Source organism: Salmo trutta, chromosome 34, assembly GCF_901001165.1.
Source record: "Salmo trutta chromosome 34, fSalTru1.1, whole genome shotgun sequence".
Taxonomy (NCBI): Eukaryota; Metazoa; Chordata; class Actinopteri; order Salmoniformes; family Salmonidae; genus Salmo; species Salmo trutta.
Window position 1 is genome coordinate 15,938,937 of NC_042990.1, and position 27,434 is coordinate 15,966,370.

The window sequence follows — 27,434 nt, forward strand, 5'->3', positions numbered from 1 at the left end:
CAGTTACAGTAGAGCCGTAAGATTTAGATTCTAAAGAAAAGGTCCTATAATACACACATAGGAAGAAACATTTCTCCGAGGCAAGTATTAATCCAGATCATACTAGATAGTGTATGATCAATGTGTGTGGAGAACATATGCGCATGAGGTCATGCGCATGAGGTCATACGTGTTTAAGTGCCCGTGAGTTAAATTGTGTGCATACATACAGTCTGCTCCGGTTTGACCATGTGTCACGTACAAACGATCTAAATGATCATGTGTGTGCGTGCCAGTCACACTAAGTTAAGCACGCTTGGGTGGGCTATGGAAGGCCCGAGGACACACACCCACACAGTGTGTGTCGGCTTTTGTCTGCTGGCAACTCCCTATCTGCCCAATACATTTGTATTCCAGTCAGCATAGATAGCAAGCCTGAGATTAAGTGCATTACTATCAGGCGTTGCACTGCATAGTGCTCTGACGTCTGCATCGGTTCCTTGAGATCTTGCTCTGCATAGAGAGGACTTTCTGAGGTAAAAAGACCAACAATAAGCAGACAGTTCAGAACTGAACTTACAAAATGCTTTCCACTGTCTATACGTAGGCAAAACACAAGATAGCTGTCAAAATATATTACAGAAAACATACCAAACCAGACATACAAATATAAAATAAAACAGCACATCAAAGGATAGTATAAAGATGTTGGGAAAAACATGCTGAGTACATTAAAATCTGTGGATGTTTGACTCTGTTATAATCTTCAGATATTTCCAGGATTTTCTACAAAGATACGTTTCCCGTGGCAGCATATATGTATGGATTTCCATTGCAGATACAGCCAATATCTGATGAAAACCCATCCAAATTAAGAAACTGTTTCAATTCATATTCAGACAATGTGCGGGGAGAGCCAAGTTCATTCTCAGTTAACAGATGACAGATGAGGCCTTCAGTGATGCATACATGAGCGCACTGCACCAACAGTCAAACAGTGCTGTAGTAGTACCACCATGGAGGATGACTTGTCTGTAGTCACACATACCACCTCGATGCAGGTGTTCTGTGACACGATGTTTCCCCATCAGAGCATGCGACCATGTGTTGTAACTGTGTTACCCTTTCTGTTCTGGTTTGAAGATGAAAGATTACAAATGTTCATAGGGGAAGCGCCAGGGCCTATCAGTGACATAGTAGCATTATTATGCTACAGAGTTATTACTTTTAAGGGGGTAGATCAGCTTTAATACTGCAGATAGATTCCGCATAATTTACAATCCCCCCCATATATTTTTTTTATATACATTGAACAAAAATATGAACGCAACATGCAACAGTTAACGATTTACTGAGGAAAATCAGTCAATATATATAATTTCATTAGGCCCTAATCTGTGGATTTCACATGACTGGGAATACAGATGGTTACAGATACCTTAAAAAAGAAAGAAAAGGCAGTATCTGGTGTGACCACCTTGCCTTATGCAGCGCAAAAGAACTCCTTCTCATCGAGTTGATCAGGCTGTTGATTGTGGCCTGTGGAATGTTGTCACACTCCTCTTCAATGGCTGTGCGAAGTTGTTGGATAACGACGGGAACACGCTGTCGTAAACGTCGAACCAGAGCATCCCAAACATGCTCAATTAGTGAAATGTCTGGGGAGTATACATTCCATGGAAGAACTGGGACATTTTCAGCTTCCTGAAATTGTGTACAGATCCTTGCGACATGGGGTGGGGTTCATTATAATGCTGTGACATTGTGTTGTGTGACAAAACTACATATTTTAGAGTGTCCTTTTATTGTCCCCAGCACAAGGTGCACCTGTTTAATCTGCTTCATGATATGCCACACCTGTTAGTTAGATGGATTATTTTGGCAAAGGAGAAATGTTCACTAACAGGGATGTAAACAAATTTGTGAACACTATTTTTTGGCTTATGGAACATTTCTGGGATCTTTTATTTCAGCTCATGAAAGCAACACTTTACATGTAGCGTTTATATTTTTGTTCAATGTATCTTCTTTCATTATTATATTCCCCTAACCCCATCACCCCTCCTCTAATTGGAGTAAACTAACGGACAACAATACTTTGACTTTTACTTCCAAAGTATACATATACATGTGACCTTACTTATCCTTCTTTTCCTTTAGTCCTACCCTTCGGCTACCCTTAACACCTCCCATTTATCTCTGAAAACCATCCAGTTTTGATTTCTACTTGCCATACATTTTTCAACTATGCTGTAATGTTTCACAAGTTCTGAACCTTTCGATTGTCATAGTTGCTATAGATTCGAAATCAAATTTTTTGATTTTTACTAAGAGTATTATTAGATTATTGATCGATTGGCTATGGATTTTCGAATCACCCAGCAGTGCTATTTGCAGAGTTAGTTTTAGGTAAATGTTGCTATTTTCAGCCATTCCTGAACCTGTGACCAAAAACAAGCTACATATTGGCAGTACCAAAACAAGTGATCAAATGATTTTGTGTCTTTGCAGCAAAATCTGCAGAGCTGGGATGATTGTATCCTCCATATGCAAAACATTCTATTGGTTGCAAGAATTGTGTATAATAATTTAAATTGAAACACTAAGTTTTGAATCAGGCGTTGTTTTGTGCATAAGTTCATAAACCAAGCACCATGGAATCGGCACATTGAAAATCAATGAAATATTTGGCAACCTGTATGGCGCAGATGTGAATTCTTTGGTCCTTATTAAATGGAACTGGTATACTTTTGTATTTATCACCCAAAACATTTTTATACTAATTTTGGTCTTTAATGTAGGGCTGACAGACAAGTTCCTTTGCTTCTCCCCCTTTGACTTGCCTCCTCCATTTTTGCAGTAATGCTGCAATCAATTGGTTGTAATTTTGGACAGAGCAGACATTTCCATATATTTTTGTTAGCTCGATGTGTGACATAACTCCACCAGTCCCATTTATGATATCATTAAGGAAAAGTAGACATTTTTTTGATCAATTGGAATATTTGAGTTAACCATAATATTTGTTCTGTCTTTTCTGGTGGATGAAACTGAAATTGTAACCAGGTTTCTATGGCTTGTTTTAAAAATAACACATTTTGTACATTATTTCATTTTCAAATAACTGAAAGTGGAGGATGTTGTAATCTGGATAAAGGGAAAAACATTTATTTAAACTTTTTTTTTTTAAACGGGTGAGCCATTCTTACTAATCTACTGGAGAACAAGTTTGGATTTAAGTATAACTTTTGTATGACTGAAGCCTTTTGAACCTCTCTCTATGCTTTAATATTTAAATCATTAAAGCCTCTCCGAATTCATATTCATTATATAAAATAGGCCCATTGAATTTTGTCTGGTTTGCCATTCCAAAATAAATGTAGAATATTTTCTGCTCATATAATTAAAATAAACAAGTTGTTCGGTGTAGGCAGGGCCACATATAGTGCATTCGGAAAGTATTCAGACCCCATCCCCTCATCCACATTTTGTTACGTTAAAGCCTTATTCTAAAATGGGTTAAATAAAAGTTTCCTTAATCTACACACAATACCCCATAATGACAAAGCAAAAACAGGTTTTTATATTTTTTTTGCAAATGTATTACATATAAAACAGAAATACCTTATCTGCATAAGTATTCAGACCCTTCGCTACAAGACTCAATTGAGCTCAGGTGCATCCTGTTTCCATTAATCATCCTTGAAATGTTACTACAACTTGATTGGAGTCGGCCTGTGGTAAATTCAATTGATTGGACATGCTTTCGAAAAGCACACACACCTGTCTATATAAGGTCCCACAGTTGACAGTGCATGTCAGAGCAAAAACCAAGCAATGAGGTCAAAGGACTTGTTCATAGAGCTCCGAGACAGGATTGTGTCGATGACACAAATCTGGGGAAGGGTATCAAAAAATGTATGCGGCATTGAAGGTCCCCAAGAACACAGTGGCCTCCCTGATTCTTAAATGGAAGCAGTTAGGAATCACCAAGACTCTTCCTAGAGCTGGCCGCCCAGCCAAACTGAGCAATCGAGGAAAAGGGCCTTGGTCAGGGAGGTGACCAAGAACCCGATGATAACTCTGACAGAGCTCCAGAGTTCCTCTGTGGAGATGGAAGAACATTCCAGAAGGACAACTATCTCTGCGGCACTCCACCAATCAGGCCTTTATGGTAGAGTGGCCAGACAGAAGCCACTCCTCAGTAAGACACGACAGCCCACTTGGAATTTGCCAAAGGGCACATAAAGACTCTCAGACCATGAGAAACAAGATTCTCTGGTCTGATGAAACCACGATTGATCTCTTTGGCCTGAATGCCAAGCATCACATCTAGAGGAAACCTGGCACCATCCCTACGGTGAAGCATGGTGGTGGCAGCATCAAGCTGTGGGTATGTTTTTCAGCGGCAGGGACTGGGAGACTAGTCAGGATCATGGGAAAGACGAACAGAGCAAAATACAGAGAGAACCTTGATGAAAACCTGCTCCAGGGCGCTCAGGACCTCAGACTGGGGTGAAGTTTCACCTTCCAACAGGACAACGACCCTAAGCACACAGCCAAGACAACGCAGGAGTGACTTTAGGACAAGTCTCTGAATGTCCTTCAGTGGCCCAGCCAGAGCCCGGACATGAACACGATCAAACGTTCTGGATAGACCTGAAAAAAGCTGTGCAGCGACACTCCCCATCCAAGAAGAATGGGGGAAACTCCCTGAATACAGGTGTGCCAAGCATGTAGCGTCATAACCAAAAAGACTTGAGGCTGTAATCGCTGCCAAAGATGCTTCAACAAAGTACTGAGTCAAGGGTCTGAAGATGTATGTAATTGTAGACGTCTTTTTTTTATACATTTGCAAAAATTTCAACAAAAAAAATACAAAATAAAATGATTGATATCGTTTTACAATAAGGTTGTAATGTAACAAAATGTGGAAAAAGTCAAGGGGTCTGAATATTTTCCGAATGCACTGTAAGTAAATAGGTAACCTAGGATATGACTAAATAATTAAATCAGGGAGATTTTTCCACAAAAAGACAGGTATTTACCATTCCGTGGTAGCAAGATCTTATCCATTTTTGATAACCTTCTATAAAAATGTATTGTAGTGAGATCATTTATATGAATACCGAGTATGTCCACCGTCAGACTATATTATTGGTAACTACACAGGAATCTAAAAGTTTTAATTTTTGTGATCTAATACGCAATAATGTACATCATAGTTCAGTTGTAATCCAGAGAGTTTAGAGAAATTATCTAGATCCTCTAGGAGGCTGTGCAGTGATCCAGATTGCAGATTTAAATGAAAACATGAGTCGTCACTCTCCAAAGCAGTTTTGTCTAGCAGCATAGGACAATTGATTGTTTTTAAGCCTTTGATTTCTAGACCCTTGATAATATTGTTGGATCTGATTTGAATAGCTAACATTTTAATGGCCATAATAAATAGATACGCCAACAGTAGACAACCTTGTATAGTACATTTTTTCTGCTGACATTCTGACCTTATTCACCTTGGTGACAGGCACAGAGGTTGCTAGACTGTAACCGCTATGTGTGTTCAGCCATGTTGACGGATGTGGTCTGATTTGCACTTGACCTCACAGAGATGGAGGCGTTTGATGAGGTCCGGTAAGAAGAACACAGTCTCCAGACACACCGTCTGAAGAAGACTGGTGACTGTGTTCCACTGAATCCTTGGTCCTCACAACACATACCAATGGTCTACTTTCTTGTGAAGTATTCCGTTTATAGCCTACCACTTTAGCACTAAGGTTTCAGTCCTGGTGCAAATGAGTCTCACAAAACTTGAAACCAAATAAAGAGCCAGTAGTACCCACCACCAGTAAAGTAATGTCCAAAAGTTAAGGATCTCAAAGACAAAATGGATCCCAATTTGCTGTGATTTCAACTGCCAAAATAGAATAACTTATGCCTCATCTATGCATGGGGCTGTCGCAAATGATTCAACATCAGGTTAACCTACAAACGTGGAGTCAGACTTTGAACAGTGTTACAAAAGGATCTATATTCTTGGGTAGACACAGGTAGCCAGACTGAGCTCTTGAAAACCCAACTCTCAGACCATGCTCGCGGGTCATTGCCAAGTAAAGGGCAATGTGGAGGTCAAGCTCTTCAAGGGCAAGTAGGTTTCACTGGCTTCTCGAAACAGTCACATTCTGTTTTAAGCTATCAGAGAATCAAATGCTCTGACAAAGGTCAAAAGCTTGGCACATTAAATTACTGAAATGTGCATTGTTCGAAGACTCTTTTTCTAGTCCAAAATGTTCTCAACTTCAGCACTGAATCTCGTTAGAAGATTTATTTGGCCCCCAAAAGGGTCACAGTACGCAAACACCTGCCTTGAACTGACCTTTGTAAGACTGAGCCATCAGCATTAGTAGTTCACCTGCACCGTTGTACAGAAACCATCATCTAATTAATCCCAAAGGCCCTACATCTAACTTTACAAAAATGTCATGTAGCGAGCGCCTCAACAATTGGAATTCAAATAAGAGATTTAATTGGCCCCTTTTATCGCTTAATCACTTCCCTATTAGTGGATTATTCCTTGTGATGTCTTTCTATCATTCCCCCTCATCTATAGCATTATCTTATTCTTCTGGTTGGCACCATTAAATCCATTCAGCCTGTCATTCTGTTACATCTCAATATTATCATCTCCACATCTGAAGCGTTCTCTTTAAAAAAAAAAAAAAGAAAAAAAAAAGTGAGGAATCTTTTACGATAACGTAATATCCCCTCCTCAATAATAAGGACTCAGGGAGTGTCGGGGCAGTGCGAGTGCACATTCGCCTCGTTTCATTTTGGATGCCTCAAAAGGCATGATGTGAATCACAGTCTCCATTTCATGTATAAACACCCTTGCAACCTCCATGCCAAGCCACCCACCTCTAATGAGAGACAGAAAATAAAAATTAAAAAAAGAGCACAAGCACGCGCATGGCCAACAATGGCACTGGCCGAGCCAATCAGTGCGGCTTCTGTGGTGCGCGTCAGTCTTGCCCCCACTGTTCCCCCGTCTGTCTTTACATAATATAATGGCTGTTTCAGTCAGCTGCTACACAAACCAGACTCTTTCTCCCCAACCACTCTCCCCTTATCCCTCCGCCTAAACGCCCACCCCTCCCTCCTTTCACAGAAACCTGCACACGCGCATTCCGTGACAGACTCACGGCTTTGGGCACTTTGCCAGCCAACGCAGCAGCAGCTAAGGGAATCGAAAAAGAGAGAGACTGTGCGAGAGGGAGGACAGATAATTTGAGACAAGAACATCATCCCCCTTTACCCCAAATCACCATTTTTCATTTACCCCACCCCCCCTCTCTAGGCAGAGTTCATCACCTCACATTGCCATTGACGTACGTACGTCAATATATATATACTGTCAAGGAGTAGTGTAAACAAAACTCCTTAAAAATTTGGCAAGATAAAAATTATGGGGGAGACAAAATACTGATACCTACATATGTATGTATGTATGTATGTATGTATGTATGTAAGTACGTACGTACGTACGTACGTACGTACGTACGTACGTACTACGTACGTACGTACATACATACATACGTCAACAGTGAAGAGGCGATTCCGGGATGCTGGCCTTCTAGGCAGAGTTGCAAAGAAAAAGCCATATCTCAGACTGGCCAATAAAAAGTAAAGATTAAGATGGGCAAAAGAACACAGACACTGGACAGAGGAACTCTGCCTAGAAGGCCAGCATCCCGGAGTCACCTCTTCACTGTTGACGTTGAGACTGGTGTTTTGCGGGTACTATTTAATGAAGCTGCCAGTTGAGGACTTGTGAGGCATCTGTTTCTCAAACTAGACACTAATGTACTTGTCCTCTTGCTCAGTTGTGCACCGGGGCCTCCCACTCCTCTTTCTATTCTGGTTAGAGCCAGTTTGCGCTGTTCTGTGAAGGGAGTAGTACACAGTGTTGTACGAGTTCTTCAGTTTCTTGGCAATTTCTCACATGGAATAGCCTTCATTTCTCAGAACAAGAATAGACTGACAAATTTCATAAGAAAGTTCTTTGTTTCTGGACATTTTAAGCCTGTAATCGAACCCACAAACGCTGATGCTTCAGATACTCAACTAGTCTAAAGAAGGCCAGTTTCGAAGCTTCTTAAATCAGCACAACAGTTTTCAGCTGGGCTAACATAATTGCAAAAGGGTTTTCTCATGATCAATTAGCCTTTTAAAATGATGAACTTGGATTAGCTAACACAAGGTGCCATTGGAACACAGGAGTGATGGTTGCTGATAACGAGCCTCTGTACGCACGCCTATGTAGATATTCCATTATAAATCAGCCGTTTCCAGCTACAATAGTCATTTACAACATTAACAATGTCTACGCTGTATTTCTGATCAATGATGTCATTTAAAAAAATGGACCAAAAAAAAAAAGGACATTTCTAAGTGACCCCAAACTTTTGAAAGGTAGTATATATAGAAATGTCCTTGTTTTTGAAAGAAAAGCACATTTTTTTGTAAATATACCCTGTCATTCACACACACACACACACACACACACACACACACACACACACACACCGAGCAGTCAGAACCCAGGGACTGTGAGGGGACTGAGAGGGGCATCCTACCCCCAAAATTTGTCACACTGGAACATAACAGACCATTCCAACATAAGGGACTCTTTTGTAACCTCCCCCCCCTCATCCATGCTACACCCTCATCTTCCCCTCTCTGGCATTCTACTACAGCTGTGCCACACCACAAAGAAGTGTGCATAAGTGACTCCTCCCTTCTCCTGCACCCCCCCCCCAAAAAAAATAGAAGTAAGCTTTTTTTTCTCACCTCTCCCCCCTTGTTGTAAAAATAAACACACATGCTTACTTTCTGGGGGCCCCTCGAAGGTACTGACAGCAGAGGGCTTTATTTTTTATTAATGCATTTACATTACACTACCCCATCTAAAAAAGTGTGTGTGCACGTGTGCGTGCATGGTGGGGGATGCTGTGTGAGGAAGAGATAGGTGGGGGGTGGGGGCGAGGACAGAGGAAGATCGAGCAGAAAAAAAATAGAAAAACGCTCGACACGCTACCCTGTCATAATGCCAACCCTTAATTCCCCCCCATCCCCCCACCGACACACACCATTTTCTTTATGTGCACACAACTGCTGCCTGTCGATCAGATCAGAGCACACACACACACAGCAAAATGTCCGCCTGTTTTTTTTGCACCCCAAAAATCCACCACCTCCAGACACCTTAACGTCAAAACATCCACACAATCAATCGTCCTATGCTGCTAGACATAACTGGTTTGGAGAGTTTACCAAACAGGCCACATTCCAGATGGTGGGGTATAACAGTAATAAGGCCATTTGCAACAATACGGTGGAATCCGCAGCGCATTTCACCATGATCTGCATCATGCCAATTTATTTGGCTGACGCAACTCCTGCACCCCACCTTCCCCAACCCAAAACGCTGGTGGCACTGCATCTTTCACCCAGGGCTAGAGAGAGGGAGAGAAAGAGCAGACAGAAATTCTTCACCCCTTTCTGACTCAACTTCACACAAGACTATGAGAGCATCCTCTTTTTCTAATACATATATATAGTTTTTGAACCGTTACGTTCGTCTGATGGTAGGGGTGCTTATCGCAGAGGCACGGGGGGGGGGGGGGGGGGGGTGTTCGCCATCACCACCCTGCCCCCTCATCTCCATCCTGTGATCCTGGCCAAACTCCCAAAAAAATCTCTGGCTCTACCCATCCAGCTCGTCTGATCACCCACCAGCTCAATTGGCTCGATTAATCCTTTTCCTCTTCACCGCATCTGATGCCGAGCAGGCACACAAAATGGCCGCCATCACCATAACACAAGTGGACATTCACCCTTGTGAAATGCTCTGGGGCTGAATCCCTAATCGAGTCAACATATTTGTCATTACAAATCATCTGTATCATCACAGTTATCACCATGGCCTTATAAGTCACTTATGTATGGTGTTCTAAGTAATGTATGCAATTTGTGGTATGGTATCAGAAAGCTTCGGGCTGTGACCCAGTTAGGAGTTATAAAAGCCCGGCCTTGTCACAGGGTCAGACAGGGTGAGCATTGCAAGTCTCTGGGGATGCGGAGTGGCTGCTGGGCACCTTTCTGGAAACGCACAATCCAGTCCTGCTATTCCCCTTGGCCTTGTATGTGGTTTGGAGGGATAGTGCCACGACTATGTACATATGCTGAAATTAAAAGGAGTCTAATTGATTAACTAGCTTGCATAATTAACAAACTTCATTCAAAGTTGTATTATAGTGTTTCATGGAAGTTCATGCGGATGAGGAATAGGCACCTATTTGTTTAAGATTTGGTCGATGAAGTAAAAAGGTAAGTGTTGGCATGAGTCAGCTTCTCTAAGGCTATAGGGCAAACATCTTTCATTTGAGCTCAGCGCCCATGGCCATTGATGGCTGACTAATCTCCAGTTCCACATTCCCAGTTCCAAAGCAGGATAGAGTAACTATAGACATAGGTTGGTGTGCTTGTACCACAGATAAATATAAACCGTCTGAGGAATAACACGGAACATAGAAATACTGGCTTTCCATTGTGATTAATGGATTTCTGAGAGAAATCCTATGAACCTTTCACGAACTGGTGAACATTTGTTAACCAGTTGAACATGGCAATAATGCTATTGGAATAATGACATCATGTGGAGGTCATATCATTTGTCATATGATTTTGGTTGCTGAAAATAGCTTCCTACACGTGACTGGTGTTTAAATTGGCTGTAACCGGCGAGTATCCCTCACTCAGATTTTGAGTTCTTCTGAATTCCACAGGCCGTTTGCGACCCTAGTATCAGCGGATCAGATAAGGCCCTATTTTCATTAGCGTAGCTGTATGCTCTGAACTCCTGAGGGATATTTATGATTAACATTCGGCGGCAGACCCACATTTCTGCACAATGGAGACAAAGTCCAGATTTAAGGCGGTTGAGCTGCCCTGCTCGGGGTTGAAGGTCGTCACGACAAACAGCCAATCCTTTGTGATTAGGAGAGCAGTCCGATGGGGCTCTGCACAGCAGGGCACAGACACTGAACTCGCTTACACAGGCGACAACGCACCAGGCGAGAGTGTGACATCCCCAAGGGCACATAAAGCAGAAATATTACTTCAGCAGCAGACACTGGTTTCATGATCTCATGCTGCAGCCATTCATGCGCCTCATAACGGCGCAGGAGACGTTTGCAGGAGACAAAACACCATATAGGTCAGAAACGCTGGGGTTGCAGAGGTCCTGTTTCCGCCTTTCCCTCCATTTCACTCAATAAGATCTCTTCGGTGTAATAGCATTTGCAGATGAGCCATCTTTTTTTATTTTATAGTGCTTAGAGTTAAGGAAGATGCATTATAGGGGAACTTGAGCTTATCAAATGGTGAGCAGCACCAAAATGCCAGAGATGCGGGTTCATTTGGGGCCAAAGCTTGGTTTCTACAGAGGTTTCCTACAAGAGCTCCATACCCATTCCTTAGTAATTATCTAACCTTGTATTGGTTTCCAGGCTTAGTACCACAAAAATCAACGTTGATGAGTTCATAAAAATAAAAAACAGTAATCTAGTTGATAGAAATCAATACTTTGATTAGTATTGGTCTTACGATTGGAATAAATCTTGATTCAGGTTGGAAAACTACTTGGATTTGCAAATTTTGTAAGCAGAAAACAGTGGAAGCATACAGCGAGAACGTCTAAATCCAATCGTTCAAGAAAACGGAGGGGAGATGTAGACGAGCCCATTTTATTAGTCGCCAAATCTGTTAAAACAGATTATTGACAAATTCACTGGCACACTAAGGCAGGGCAGAGAATTGGAACAATGAGCCAATTAGCTTTACGAGTTGCTGGGAGGTATACCGTTAGCTTGGCTTTTGCACTAAACGTTGTGCAACTACATAGAAAAACAAACTGGTGATGGTAAGTGGGTCAATTGATTGAGCTACAAGATAGAGAGAATAGTTCATACATTTTTTCAATGAAGCAACATTACATGGTATCAATAGCAGCTAATGCTGAATTATTTGATCTCATTTACAAATAAATATACAATCAATTCATCAACACAATAAAATCTAAAAATGTAAAATACATATTTTCTGGAAAGACCATCAGTGCTGTGAGTTTGGTAGACACAGATCACAAATAAAGTTCACATTAGTCGGACAAAAGGCGGCAGTCCATAACTCACATATATTGTGCTCTTTTCGCACAAATGTAGATATATAATGTTACTATGGCCTAGGACTGATCAGTAACACATTTACGTTGTTAGAAAGGGAATTTGAGGTCAACCATATCACAATTGTTGTGCTGATAAAGTTATGTCTGGGAATAGCAAAAAAAACAAGGCACAGCAAAAAAAAATTCAAAGCCAATGGGAGGTCTGGGCAGGGGGCAGCAGCTAAGCTCATTGGTTAATGTACTAATTGGACCTACATCCTGATCAACCCACACACTGGCAGCCCTGACGTATATTACTCAGATGGGGGGCTCTGCTGGGAATATGACCAGAATTTGCATACGGCTAGTTTCTGACACTAATGAGGCCAATTAGGCGGATTGCGCCCATGGCAACAGAGATGTAATTGGTTGGCTTGAACTGCTCAGGAGTTATGAATAAGAGGATGTGGGTTCAAAGTCAATAGTAAGCACTGCAACCGTGAGATGTTGACAGACTTACAACATCTCATTTCATATTGGTGGATTTTGTTTACCCTCAGGTTGAGTAAGCCTATCAAGGGTTAGACTGTGACAGAGAAAATCAGTCTCATCTCAGAAGCAACAACATCCACGTAAAATTGGGGGGGGGGGCTTCCAAATAAATACAGTTGAAGTCGTAAATTTACATAGACTTAGGTTGGAGTCATTAAAACTCGTTTTTCAACCACTCCACAAATGTTTTGTTAACAAACTATAGTTTTGGAAAGTCGGTTAGGACATCTACTTTGTGCATGACAAGTAATTTTCCAACAATTGTTTACAGACAGATTATTTCACTGTATCACAATTCCAGTGGGTCAGAAGTTACACTAAGTTGACAATGCCTTTAAACAGCTTGGAAAATTCCAGAAAATTGTCATGGCTTTAGAAGCTTCTGATAGGCTAATTGACATAATTTGAGTCAATTGGAGGTGTACCTGTGGATGCATTTCAAGGCCTACCTACAAACTCAGTGCCTCTTTGCTTGACATTATGGGAAAATCAAAAGAAATCAGCCAAGACCTCAGAAAAAAATTTGTAGACTTCCACAAGTCTGGTTCATCCTTGGGAGCAATTTCCATACGCCTGAAGGTACCACGTTCTGTACTAACAATAGTACGCAAGTATAAACACCATGGGACCATGCAGCCGTCATAACTCTAAGGGAGGAGATGCATTCTGTCTCCTAGAGATGAACATACTTTGGTGCGAAAAGTGCAAATCAATCCCAGAACAACAGCAAAGGACCTTGTGAAGATGCTGGAGGAAACAGGTACAAAAGTATCTATATCCACAGTAAAACGAGTCCTATATCGACATAACCTGAAAGGTCGCTCAGCAAGGAAGAAGCCACTGCTCCAAAACCGCCATAAAAAAGCCAGACTACGGTTTGCAACTGCACATGGGGACAAAGATCGTACTTTTTGGAGAAATGTCCTCTGGTCTAATTGAAACAAAAATGGAACTGTTTGGCCATAATGACCATCGTTATGTTTGGAGGAAATAGGGGGAGTCTCGCAAGCCGAAGAACACCAGCCCAACTGTGAAATACGGGGGTGGCAGCATCATGTTGTGGGGGTGCTTTGCTGCAGGAGGGACTGGTGCATTTCATAAAATAGATGGCATCATGAGGAAGGAAAATGATGTGGATATATTTGAAGCAACATCTCAAGACATCAGTCAGGAAGTTAAAGTTTGGTCGCAAATGGGTCTTCCAAATGGACAATGACCCCAAGCATACTTCCAAGGTTGTGGCAAAATGGCTTAAGGACAACAAAGTCAAGGTATTGGAGTGGCCATCACAAAGCCCTGACCTCAATCCCATAGACAATTTGTGGGAACTGAAAACGTGTGTGCGAGCAAGGAGGCCTACAAACCTGACTCAGTTACACCAGCTCTGTCAGGAGGAATGGGACAAAATTCACCCAACTTATTGTGGGAAGCTTATTGAAGGCTACCCGAAACATTTGACCCAAGTTAAACAATTTAAAGGCAATGCTACCAAATACTAATTGAGTGCATTTAAACTTCTGACCCACTGGGAATGTGATGAAAGAAATTGAAGCTGAAATAAATAATTCTCTCTACTATTATTCTGACATTTCATATTCTTAAAATAAAGTGGTGATCCTAACTGACCTAAGACAGGCAATTTTTACTAAGATTAAATGTCAGGAATAGTGAAAAACTGAGTTTAAATATATTTGGCTAAGGAGTATGTAAACTTCCGACTTCAACTGTACAAACACATATGTGCACACCTGCACACTAACATAAAATACGAGCATGTCTCCCTCATCTACTGAACACCAAAACACACGTCTCTCCTCCAGGCAGCGAACACACTCGCATCGATACACACCTACGTCTCTCATCCCGCTCGCACTACCCCTGCTCAGCCACAATACTTAAAACACACCCCTGGTCTTCATTAAACAAGACAACAGCTCATTGTGGTCATCGCCATGACAACCGACCCCCTTCTATTTTTAAGCCGTGCCACTAATCAATTCCTGTTCTGCTGTCGCCTGAGGGAGGGAGAGAGAGAGGGGCGGCTAGGAAGGAGGAGGAGGGTGGTGATGGTGAAGAGGGGTGGGGGGTGGGCAGTGGCAGGGGGCAGAGTGGAGGAAGTGTGTGGGGGTGTGAAGTTTGGAGACAAAGAGTCGAGCGCACAAACGCGAGCCCCGAGGTAGCTGACATGGCGGAGCTCGACAGTGGCCTTGAGGGACCATCAGTGGTGAGCAGCAAGCAGTAGCAGCATTATCGAGAAAAGGAATGAATCTTCAACTAGGGCTGTGTTCATCAGTTTTAAACTATTTAGGGAATATTTTTGCAATGTTGTCCCTCCCTCCAGTTCAGTCAGTTTTCTTCCAGTTGTTGCCAAATGAACACAACCCAGGATTTAATTCCAATAAGTCCCCGACAGACGGCAGGGCTGTCTCACAGTCTGGGTTTTTGGAGACTACCATACGGGCGGTAACGGACAAGAACCCAATGGGTCATCATGGTTACCAATCAGAGACCAAATTGGTCCAGGACCCAATAAGTTTAGGTTACATAGCTGAGAACAAATCTAGCTCATCTGAGGCCCTACGACAAAGGCTAGTTTCCCATGTTTCATTTGGGAAAGACATAAATGACATAACCCATGGTCACAAAGATCAGATGGGTCCTGAAGAATGCCCATTAACCTGTTGGGGATAGGGGGCAGTATTTGCACGGCCGGATAAAAAACGTACCCGATTTAATCTGGTTACTACTCCTGCCCAGTAACTAGAATATGCATATAATTGTTTGATTTGGATAGAAAACACCCTAATGTTTCTAAAACTGTTTGAATGGTGTCTGTGAGTATAACAGAACTCATTTGGCAGGCCAAAACCTGAGAAGATTCCAAACAGGAAGCGCTCTCTCTGACTATTTCTTGGCCTTCTTGATGATCTCTATCCAAAACAGGGGATCTCTGGCATAACGTGACATTTTCTAACGCTCCCATAGGCTCTCAGAAGGCGCCAGAACGTTGAATGGTGACTTTGCAGGCCATGGCTGAAAAACAGTAGCGCATTTGGATAGTGGTCGATCTGAGAACAATGAGACTGGGGGCGCGTGCACGAGCCGACACCATGTTTTTATTTTTTCGTCTTTGAACGAAAACAGGGTTTCCCGGTCGGAATATTATCGCTTTTTTACGAGAAAAATCACATAAAAATTGATTTTAAACAGCGTTTGACATGCTTCGAAGTACGGTAATGGAATATGTAGAATTTTTTTGTCACGAAACGCGCCGGGCGCGTCACCCTTCTTTACCCTTCGGATAGTATCTTGAACGCACAAACAAAACGCCGCTATTTGGATATAACTATGGATTATTTGGAACCAAACCAACATTTGTTATTGAAGTAGAAGTCCTGGGAGTGCATTCTGAGGAAGAACAGCAAAGGTAATCCAATTTTTCTAATAGTAAATCTGAGTTTGGTGAGTACCACACTTGGTGGGTGTCAAAATAGCTAGCCCGTGATGGCCGGGCTATCTACTCAGAATATTGCAAAATGTGCTTTCACCGAAAAGCTATTTTAAAATCGGACACCGCGATTGCATAAAGGAGTTCTGTATCTATAATTCTTAAAATAATTGTTATGTTTTTTGTGAACGTTTATCGTGAGTAATTTAGTAAATTCACCGTAAGTGTTCGGTGGGAATGCTAGTCACATGCTAATGTAAAAAGCTGGTTTTTGATATAAATATGAACTTGATTGAACAAAACATGCATGTATTGTATAACATAATGTCCTAGGAGTGTCATCTGATGAAGATCATCAAAGGTTAGTGCTGCATTTAGCTGTGGTTTTGGTGACATTATATGCTAGCTTGAAAAATGGGTGTCTGATTATTTCTGGCTGGGTACTCTGCTGACATAATCTAATGTTTTGCTTTCGTTGTAAAGCCTTTTTGAAATCGGACAGTGTGGTTAGATTAACGAGAGTCTTGTCTTTAAAATTGTGTAAAATAGTCATATGTTTGAGAAATTGAAGTAATAGCATTTCTAAGGTATTTGAATATCGCGCCACAGCTTTCCACTGGCTGTTGAGTAGAGGTTAACAAAATGTGTTGTCTCAAAGACCGGTGAGGGATATTCAGTGCTTGGGGTAGTACGAATGCAAAAAAAAAAGGAAAAAAATAAATAAATTAAAAAAAACTTATCCTAAACACCAATTTCCATAATACAACAAACAGATAGACACATGCCTATACACTGGGATCGAAATGAAATTAGTTACAGTACCTCCAGTTCCAGTAACGTCTCTACATTGAATTTGAGTGTAAACTCATTTCATTAATTTAATTGAACCTGAATGGGAATTCATTCCATTCATTTCAATGGAACCCATCTTTTATTCAGCACTTCCTGGAAAACCATGATACGCTCAAATGAAAAAATGATTGGGTACTGAGGTGTGAATATTTAGATAATGTTTTATAATTTATCAGCTAACATAAAATTTGTATTTTTTTAACAACATTGATACTCCAGCTATGTTTCTACTGAAATATCATGCTGTTTTCTGGTCTATTCAGACCAATGAGTTTCATTTTTGAGTGTTGGTCATATGGTCATGACGTTGTGCTTTTATAGATTATGATTTTGTGTGCATATCAAGCATGGAAACCTTTCATTTTAAGTGGGCATGCTGACATACAGCACTGTGGGGTATACAGTAGGTTAGCAGACGAACTAATTACAATTTTCACTGAGACTGGATTTTCCCTGACCTACCTTACCGTAATGTAACTACATAACAATGACTGGTGACACTGTTTTTGGAGGTACTCTGCCTCCTTAAGGAGGAATTGGAGAGGCAAGGGTAGAACAAAAGATAAGTGCACCAGAAACCACCCCAAGTCATTGGTTCACCACGAAAACAAGTCTGCTCTAATGAATTGAGTTTCGTTCAATGAGAATGTGTGGTTATCCCCACATTTGCGATGAGAATCTGTAGTCTACTCCATCCACCACTTGTATTTGTGGATGTGCCTGTGTTTCTCAGACACAGTACCCTAACTTAATGTCACTATTGGCATAAATGTCTCCTGTTCCTTTAAAAAACAGTCACAATTCTGTTCACTTTTCTTTTTTTATTACCCAGAGTACCCAGCACAGTCAAAACGTGAGAGAGCCAGTCTAAGCCGGTTTGTAACCTCAGGGTATGGAATTATCTCTTAATATGTAGCCGTTAGTGGTCAGGACGTCACACGAAGACAGGGAGAGAGAAAAAGTCAGAGGGAGGGAGGGAGGGAGAGAGGGGGTGGGGGAGGGGCAATGAAGCCCCTGTGCTTTCAGGGCAGAAAGAGGAAAATCTACTTCTTGCGAGACGTTGATTCTAAAACCTGGCACCTTGACAAAATGGGATCATTGCGGAACTTCAGACCACAGGGTGGGGCATTCGTTGTTTAAACAAAAAAAAAGAAAAAGGGGGAAAAAAAATGCTGGAATTTAGGCCATCTGGAGAGACTGAGGTAGCTGAGAGATTTGTAAAATGGGGTTGAATGGGGCAGTGAGGGTATCGATGTCTTCCACGAAATGAGAGGAGAGCAGAGAATAATAGGTACAGTGAAGACATCAACACAGACTGATTTTCTACATTAAACCCTGTGAGCACTAACCCCTTGAATCACACAACTGATACTCTTACGGGAGGGATGCTTCATCAAGTGGAGATAGCGTCAGCGGAGTCACTTGTCTCAACCTAAGAGTAATGGGCACGTATACACTCACACACATACACAAAAGGACAACACAAGATCCCACTATACAGGGCCAGGTGAAAATAGGTTACAGGAAGGAAGAGAGAGAGAAGGAAGGAAGCTACAAAGACGGAGCATATGAAAACATCTTGCTCGTTTCCGATGCCTTCTGTGGGCTGACGCCACTAACTGTACGAACGAAATACATTTGAGGTCTGGCCACAGCCACACAAAGGTGCCCTATTGCAGAAGGTAAACCGTAGTTTTGTAATCATGGTGGGCTGACGCTGCCATAAAGGACACGGATGAGGAAATATCTCAAGGGGTAGAATAGCAATCTGTTCCAGTGCATAAACATGCTCATATGAGAGAGGGAGGGAGAGGGCTGTGGGTGAAGATGACTAGGACATAGCCCTCTGGGACCCCCAACCATTGCAGCTATTTGTTCCATTTCATCACACCGGATTCAACAAATCAAAGGCTGGATTGATTAGTTGAATCAGGTGGTGCTGGAATCAAACACATACGTTGAGAAACGCTGTCCTGAAGGAGAGTCCAAGATGGACGCCATTGATAACAGCACAGTTATTGACAGAAAAATGGAATGCAAGATTCTCCTTCACCTACTGACCTTAGTGTAGAGAACGAAGACAGTGAGAGCAAAGAAATTCAATTATAACTAGACTGGACTTGCGTTCAGTGTTTACCAACCAGTTCTGTTAACACTACTTTACATCTCCGGCTGAATCGTAACAGCATAGACATCACTACAGATACAGTAAATGAAGGGGACAGTGTTTGGGTGACGATAAGGGATACACATGACAGCCAGGACACGTCCCCCTGTGAACATGTGACACAGAGTTCAACACAGGGAAAAAAGGTCAAAAGAGCAAAGCCCTGACAGGATACACGTTCTACAAAAGGTCACAAGGTCAAAGTGGTGTGATGTGTGAATGGCATATTTTGGTAGACACAAAAAACAAAAAAATACATTGTGGAAGGTGACAATTAAATTCACTTCATTTAACAAGACGTGGCACAACATAAAACTGAAATAATATTGTTTTTGTAGGGCGTAACAGTGATTTCTTGTCTAAGCAATTTTCAAAAGGACTTTTTTTCAGATTTGAAATGTACACAGTGCAACAAAAGGAGAGCTACAGTAGTGTAGCACTGCAGCTGCACAATCAACCTTGAGAAAATCTGAGAAGTTACTGCCTGGTGGATCTGGGAAGTGCTATAAGAAGGGAACCATCTTTGCATTGACAGGTGGGAAGTGAGGTACTAATGTCAATCTATAGTGTCACTTCAGTCTGTGTGTCCAATACAGCAGTTCCTGCATACAAAACCTGCATGCATATCACCACCTCTCTTCATCAAACCAAGTCTGAGGGGGTATTGGTACATAATGGTCTTCTCACCTAAATGGAGATGTTACAAGTCTATTAAGCAGTACTTTATACATGCCAATGTAAAAGTTGAATTTTCTTGTAACCTTGTTATCCCTACATCTTCTTCCCCCTGTCAACTCATCTTCACTCGAGTGTCATGCAAATGATCAACGGACCAAGCATAGACACCACTTCTCTCTCAGTCCATCAGCCTTTCATTATCGTTCCTTTTACCAACTCATCCGCTTCATGCCAACCTCCCAGCCTACCTTTGCAGTCCATTCATTTGCATTTTAAGCTCATCTTAACAAAAAAACAGAATTAACCCAACAAGGAACACCCAGAAATGGGGATGTTGTGAAAGCCAACAGAGGCAAACTACTCATCCAGAACAAGGGTGCCAATTAGCCATCATGGTGTCCTACGTGTTTTAACCTTTTGGTCACTGACACAGAGGTCCAACACAACACGGTGGCATTAGGACCCCTGTGGACCTAAAATGTTCTTATGAAAGGAGTCATTTAAAAGGTCTCAGTTTGTCTGATCGAACCAATTAAAGGCTATCCTGTTCACACTACTCATCTGAGCCATGTCATACTGGGCTGGCTTGGTTACGCATCCACCATCTTTGCTGGAACTATACTGGAAAACAAAATATATATTCCAGCACAGCAAGGTTCGGGTTGGCATGGTAGTGAGAAAGGGTATGTGTCAGCCGGGACCTGGTGATTCTTGGTGACCACGTGTTCCACAACTGCGTTTTCCGCTGTAGCTTATCGAGTCGAAACGTTGGGGAGGCCCGCTAATTAAGAGTTGCAGGGAGCCATTCATCTGGGCTGTTTGTTTCTGCGTAGGGTTTAATAAGCCTTGCGTGAAGCCCACTGAACACAGCCACCCCGATTCAGGTGTTAACAAGGATGCGACGCCAAACACACACACACTTAACACGCAAAACCAAGCATTCTTGAGACCCATTCACAAACCAATTACATCCCATGCTGCTAATTAATTAAATTGATACTCTTCTCAGTTTGCTGGTTAAGGTTGCTTTGCCCATTGAAAGAAGGTGCATGATTGACAATAAATAGGCCAATGTAATTTATTTTTACATGAAAAAATGCTATATTTATTTAACCTTTAACTAGGGAAGTCAGTTAAGAACAAATTCTTATTTACAATGACGGCCTACCGGGGAACAGTAGGTTAACTGTCTTGTTCAGAGGCAGAACGACAGATTTTTACCTTGTCAGCTTGGGGATTCGATCCAGCAACCTTTCGGTTACTGGCCCAACACTGTAACCACTAGGTTACCTGCCACCCCAAATACCGGTGTAATATCTGTGGGAAAGTCTAGCCAATTACCTTCCCCTCTCACCTCCGGATTCAAAATGACAGATTTTGGTAAACCAATGGATATGTGTAAGCATGAGAGCCTGCAGCTGCTGGAGATTTCATTTAGTCTACCCATTTTTGATTCAGGACTTTCACTGAACAGAACCCACATTACAAGCAAGGATATCCCACAATGCATGCCTCAACACTCCTCTTTGGGAATGCCTTGGCTCTCACTAAAATTGAAGGCTTACTCATTGGCTTGGACCGGGACTGCTTTTAAATTACAATTATTTCAAGGAACAGCACAGGTTAAATAGGTTAAAACATAACACAAACTATACATGTAATTAACGGGACATCATTAGCTGGGCTGACCTTTCGTGACCCGTAGAAAGGGAGAAAATGGCTAAAAACAACACTGCATTACATTGATCTTCTCAATTCCAAAATTTTCCGTACAAGCTGCAATGTGCACAATCGCAATGTGAATCAACTGCGATATTGTTTGCAAAACATTATTCCTGGGCATCTCAGAAACAAATTATAAGCCTGTGAGGACATTTTTTCACACTCCCGTGGTACACACGTTGCTATGCAAGATAAATCCCTTGTTTATAGTTACACTTTACACGCATTCATTACCATCACACATATCAATTAGCGCCACGTGCCAGCCACCGACAAGGCTTCTCCCCCTCAAAGGAGTTTCACTTGGGCGGATTCTTAAATAAACTAAATTTTCCTGATTAAGAGCTAATTATACAGATTTCTCTCCCCTCGAACAGAGAGCGTTTATTTCTTAATTTCAAATAAGTATGGACCACTAAATGAGCATAGATTTTAATGGGGTGCTAAGGATCCCTCTTCCCATGACTGAAAACACAAGGAAGGAGTCGTTGGACACAGCAGCTTTCAGAAGTTACCACAGGCTGTGTTGGGTATGACAATCCTTTTGCACTGCAAATATTTTTGAGCTCAAAAACATAGGCCGACTTTTGAATGCTGGACAATAACATAGCAACATAGTGTTACCAAAGCTGACTGACTCAACTGCAAATTTGACCTCCTTTAAGTAAAACATTTAAAGGCTACAGTCTTAAAATGTACCCTACCCCCTCATAATCAGCTCTGATAAAAACTTAAGTGGGAAAGCTGCCGGATCATAGCTTCTCCAGACCAATAAGTCGTACACTCATGATATTTTTCAGAGAGCTTTCCTGTACACTCTGTCATAGGAAAGTCTGAGGTAATGGTGTTGTCATGACTCTGTTTTTGTACAGAACCAACAGGGAATGTGAACAGCTGGTGTCAAGGCACACATGCTTTATCTGTGAGAGAGAGAACATCAGTCCCCTGCCCAACCCAGGGCCATTGAGTCAATCTGGACATGCCAACTCAGTGGTAGGGTCATCACACACACACAGGTCTCTTGAAACACAAGCACGGAGTGTCTGAATCAATGGGTGAGTGCAATCAACACCGTATTTTTTCCCCACACCATGAGAGACAAATCCCCTCCCTCTGAAGGTCATGAGATCAATATTAGGATATTCAACATTGAAGCTTCTCCAACACAACATGATCCTTTCATCAGAGGTCGTTGTGACTGCATCCTAAGCACATCAGTGGAGGGCACCTGGTTTATTGTTTTCCAACCACAGGTGCACTGGTCGTTTATTTAGAGGCTGTCACTTTGTTGTGTCTGGGACAAAGGGGGCGTTTAAAAGGGCAGCCCGTCCGTTTTCAAACCTTTTTTCTTTTGACCAAGGTCAACAACCCTGAAGCACGGCCAAGGCCACCTACATTAAGTGCTTTTGTGATCTTTCCCTCCAAAAAATTATAAAGGCCTACATAAAACTGCCCAGTTTGTCCGATATAGGCCTAAAATTTCATTTATAAGCAATGTTATTTGGAACAGATTTGTTCCCAGGAGAGGAAGCGGTTGCTTATCCTTAAAATTAGAATGATGCAGAACCTGATAGTTTCAGAGGATGATAAAAATTCAAATCGGCAAGTTCTACTGAGCCAAGGGACTGGCTGTAGCCATAATGTGTGATCGATCTGAAATATTGCATTGATGATACACATCTACAGAAACCGACCAGTGGAACATTTATCAAGGCAATAGCGGGAACTTTCTTTGTGGAACTGAATCTGTATCAATAGGAACTTGTCAGGGTTGAATCTTGGCACAATGTCGCATCAGAAATGCAGGAGGACGAGTAACAGAGGCCTCATGGGCTTTGCTTCACCAGGCAGTCAGTAGCGATAAGGCACCATGGAAATTAAAGTGTGCACACTGTGTGAAATCCCTTCACGGGCAGCGCCAGTGTACTGGAGCACATCAATTGTGTTAAAGAACCGCAAAGAAATCAAATAAATAAATAACATTGTATGTCACATACTACCTAAACTGGGTAAAACCTTGATGATGAACTATTGATGCTCTAGATCAGGAACAGAATTCAAGAATATGCTACAGCCACCCCAAAAAGACATTTGTAATGGAATCCTCTTCTACCCCATGTAGTTGAGCGTGATCAGGGCCACAGGTCTCGCCATACACATATGGAAAGGAGCATATGGATGGTAGAGTGATACACATTAGAGGACATGGCCATGGATGGTCCATCATTGACAAAGCAGTGCCGTAACCATTCATTCATACTGCTAAACAGTGTTCAACACCAGGGAGTCCCATTCACAGACTGCAGACTTTCATTCATACAGAGAGAGAGAGCGAGAGAGAGAGAGAGGTAGGTAGACAGAGAGAGAGAGAGAGAGAGAGAGAAAGAAAGCTGAGCACTAGATTTTCCAGGGCTCAGAAAGTACTGTACTTTTGGATTACTTGGTAGAATATAGTGTCTGGTGGAAAAGCACAGGTTGAAATACTTATCAAAGAGCATTGTAGGCCTATAAAGACAGGAACATTAAATAAGCAAAAATACAATATTCAGACAACAAGACCCATGATGAAGGATCCATGTTTAGACGTGTTTATCCTTAATTCCTGCATATCTTGGATTGGTATAGATACAGTAGGTTATGCATGTCTTATTTCCATATATGATCTGAAAGAAAAAAATACTTCCTCTTGGCTTCAGAGTTTTAACTCCAAAAGGAACTTGTTCATTGCGCCCAAGTACCCCTGCGTCATTCTGAAGTTGAGATCCCAAAATAGAACAGATATAGGCATAGCCGCGGGAAGTAGTTTGGGGGTGGTGCATTTTTTTTTTGCCCACGCTGAAGATGTCTATATCAGTCTGCTAACACAGGACTAGTAAAGGCCCAGTGCACTACTTTTGTGATTTTTTTTAAAACTAAATGTATTTTAGTATTTACCAGCATTTGTATTTAATTATCTGCACAAATCAGTTAATCTGATAATACTTGTGGAATATAAAAATACTTGCTTGATATATATGTTTTCCAGTTTCTTTAAATACTTCGCAAATGCAACTTATTTCTATGTGAAAACTGAAATGGTCTATTAATTCCTTTACCATTTTAGCAGACACTCTTATCCAGAGCAACTTACACTAGTGAGTGCACAGATTTTTGTACTGGTCCCTGTGGGAATCGAACCCACAACCCTAGCATTGCAAGTGCCATGCTACCAACTGAGCCACATCATCACATCTCATTACAAACCACTTGATGTCTCAATTACTATATTGTGCATTGTTTTTCTTCATGGTGATGGAAAGTCTACAGGTACAAACCTAGATGACCAGCCTATTTACAATACACTAATGTACATTAAGTGGTTTGTAAGGATGGTAAATTAATACAGCACAAAATGTGGTTGTTTCCCATATTATTTGATCAAGCAAAATATTGAATTTGATGTGGTTGTTTTGTGTCTTTGCCCATAAACATTTACATCAAAAGGTACAACGTTGAGGACAGAGTTTGTTTGTTCTGGATCCCATTATAATGACAATCACAGAGAAAGGGACAGGGCAACCACTCTTACAATTACAACTACTGAATCATGCAAGATAATGTTCTTAATTATACAACTACCTTTTTTTGCCAAAGCAGAGAGAAAATGTTTACCCTGTGCTGGAGATGCTTCAAACATATATATATATATATATATAGTAAAAGGCCCAGTGAACTATTTTTGTGAAAAATATGTTATTTTCATGATTATTTTGTATTATTATTTTTTTTTTAATATATTCTGATTATTTAGGGGGGGTGCTTAGCACCCCTAATTCCTGTGGCTATGGATATAGGCTTTATTTGGAACTTTTAAGAATGGTCTCTCCTGTGTTCCAACTAGTCTTCATGAATTCAGCTGAGACTTTTCCTTACATTGTTCTGTAAACTGCAGGCTATAATCAGCCCTACATAGACACTGAGCTCCCGTTGTCAGATTCAATCTTAGAAAGTAATTCAACGAGGGAAGGGTAGAAGAATTTAAATTGAATTCAATCCAAGTCTTTTGGCAATCCCATCGATAGGCTACTAAATATGTTAAAACTACTCTCAGTGGGAACCAAAGTATATATATTCCAACAGATGCCTGGCAAGAGAGTCTACACACGGACTCCCCAAAATGTTGCCAAAGCCGCATAAGGATCAGACAGTTAGGCTTGGCCCAGTTGAGTAGCCTCGGCTCTACCCAGTCTGCCTATCTAAATAAATTAGGCGCTGTCTCACTATTGACTTGTCTGCCGCACCGAGAATAATAGCCGGCCCATATTAGCTATTGATCTGCATTTCTTTCCTAAAGTCATCTAGACATCTACTGCTGCTAATCAGTGGTTGCCCCTTGGTTACAATCAATGCATGCATTCGCGTTAGAATTACATTTCAAGTCTTACGACATGTCATGCGTCAGGCAGCCATTTGAGTGCATATGGAACAAGTTAAGAACGTCCTCACTTACGTATATGGCTGATAGATTTTCGGATTTAAAAAAAATAATTGTACAGCCTCAGCTACAGTGTACCGTAGCCTCATCCACACAGCTCTGTGAAGCTACCACTTTAGTCTTGTGTCTACAACTACCAACCATTACATTGGTCGTACACACGGATATGCTTCATACAAGGTGTTTAAAAGCTAAATATTTGTGTATATTTAGAGGATTTCACCGTGTGCACATGCTTTGCTTGTGTAGCCAGCCGGGCACACGCAGGGCTTTCTCCGCCAATCTGAGTTAACCCCCAGAGACGCGAAATTAAACAATGAAACGGATTTGTTGCCATTGCACGAATCTTTAATATTTCTCTAAACTTTTGTTTCTTTCACATGAGTCATTTATGACAAAGCGCAACATGTATCCAAAAATGCCTATCAAATGATCCCAGACCTTGATTAGTCACTTTGAACCGCTGGTTGTTGGTCGCTTGCATCAATATATGAACCATGTTATTGTATTGTCTGTTTTTGCAGCACTCCCCCCCCCCAAATCACCCCCATAACCTTGGATGCGATTATTACTACCCAATGAGAGTTTACTCCATCAGAAATAATCCAAATACTGCCGCCGCAATTTCAAAAATTATATTCCATCTCAGCTAGGCCTTATCCATATCCTCGGACTCACCTGACTCGACTTGCCCCTCAGGTTCCACAAGCTCGGGGTTCTCTTTCAGATCCTGAAGCGCTGCAGTAGCTCCTCGCGACCAGTCCCCGGCACCGGCAGGCAACACAAAAGCGCTGATTGGGCCTCGGCTAGCGCTCATCCCCTTGGTCTCAGCCCAGACAGACGGGTTATTGGTCGCCGGCTATGTCGAAGGCGCGCCCCTATTATTAAGGTGTGTGTTGTTGTCTATGTCTGGAGGGGAGGGGACAAGAAGCAGTGAAATGATGGTAACTAAAGGGGTTGTTATGCGCGCCGTGTCGGCAGCACAAGGCAAGCTTACTACATTGACAGATAGTGGACAGCCATATGAACTCCCTCTTCATTCGGCGATGGTCATCGACTGAATCTCCGAGGAACAATGCCGTTTCTATGACTCATCTTGAACCTAGTATTTTTTCCACGCATTTTATTTCAATTAACTTGTTGTGTCGCCTTTCTACCAAGAACACTAGATCAACCGCTTAATACGGCAGTAAATCATATGCGCAAAAGCGTAAGATAACTAAATTTGGTGTTATATAATTAATCTATTTTCAAATTGTATATTTTTTACACAATTTAGGATTTGTATAAAAAATACATAGGCTATATAGCCTATATACATATTCTACATATAGGGCTT

General features: G+C 41.6%; 1 protein-coding gene across 2 annotated transcripts in view; it reads right to left on the reverse strand.

Annotated features, from left to right (window-relative positions):
- The window catches only part of LOC115173688 (transcriptional repressor p66-beta), a 50,243-nt gene extending 23,086 nt beyond the window's left edge, over positions 1 to 27,157 (reverse strand). The window contains exon 1 of one of the 2 annotated variants that reach the window (XM_029731994.1): positions 26,774 to 27,156. The gene's annotated coding sequence lies outside the window, so the exon portion shown is untranslated. Of the gene's footprint in view, positions 1 to 26,773 lie in introns of both variants that reach the window. The other variant, XM_029731995.1, reaches the window with a different exon arrangement.
- Positions 27,158 to 27,434: the final 277 nt, after the last annotated feature.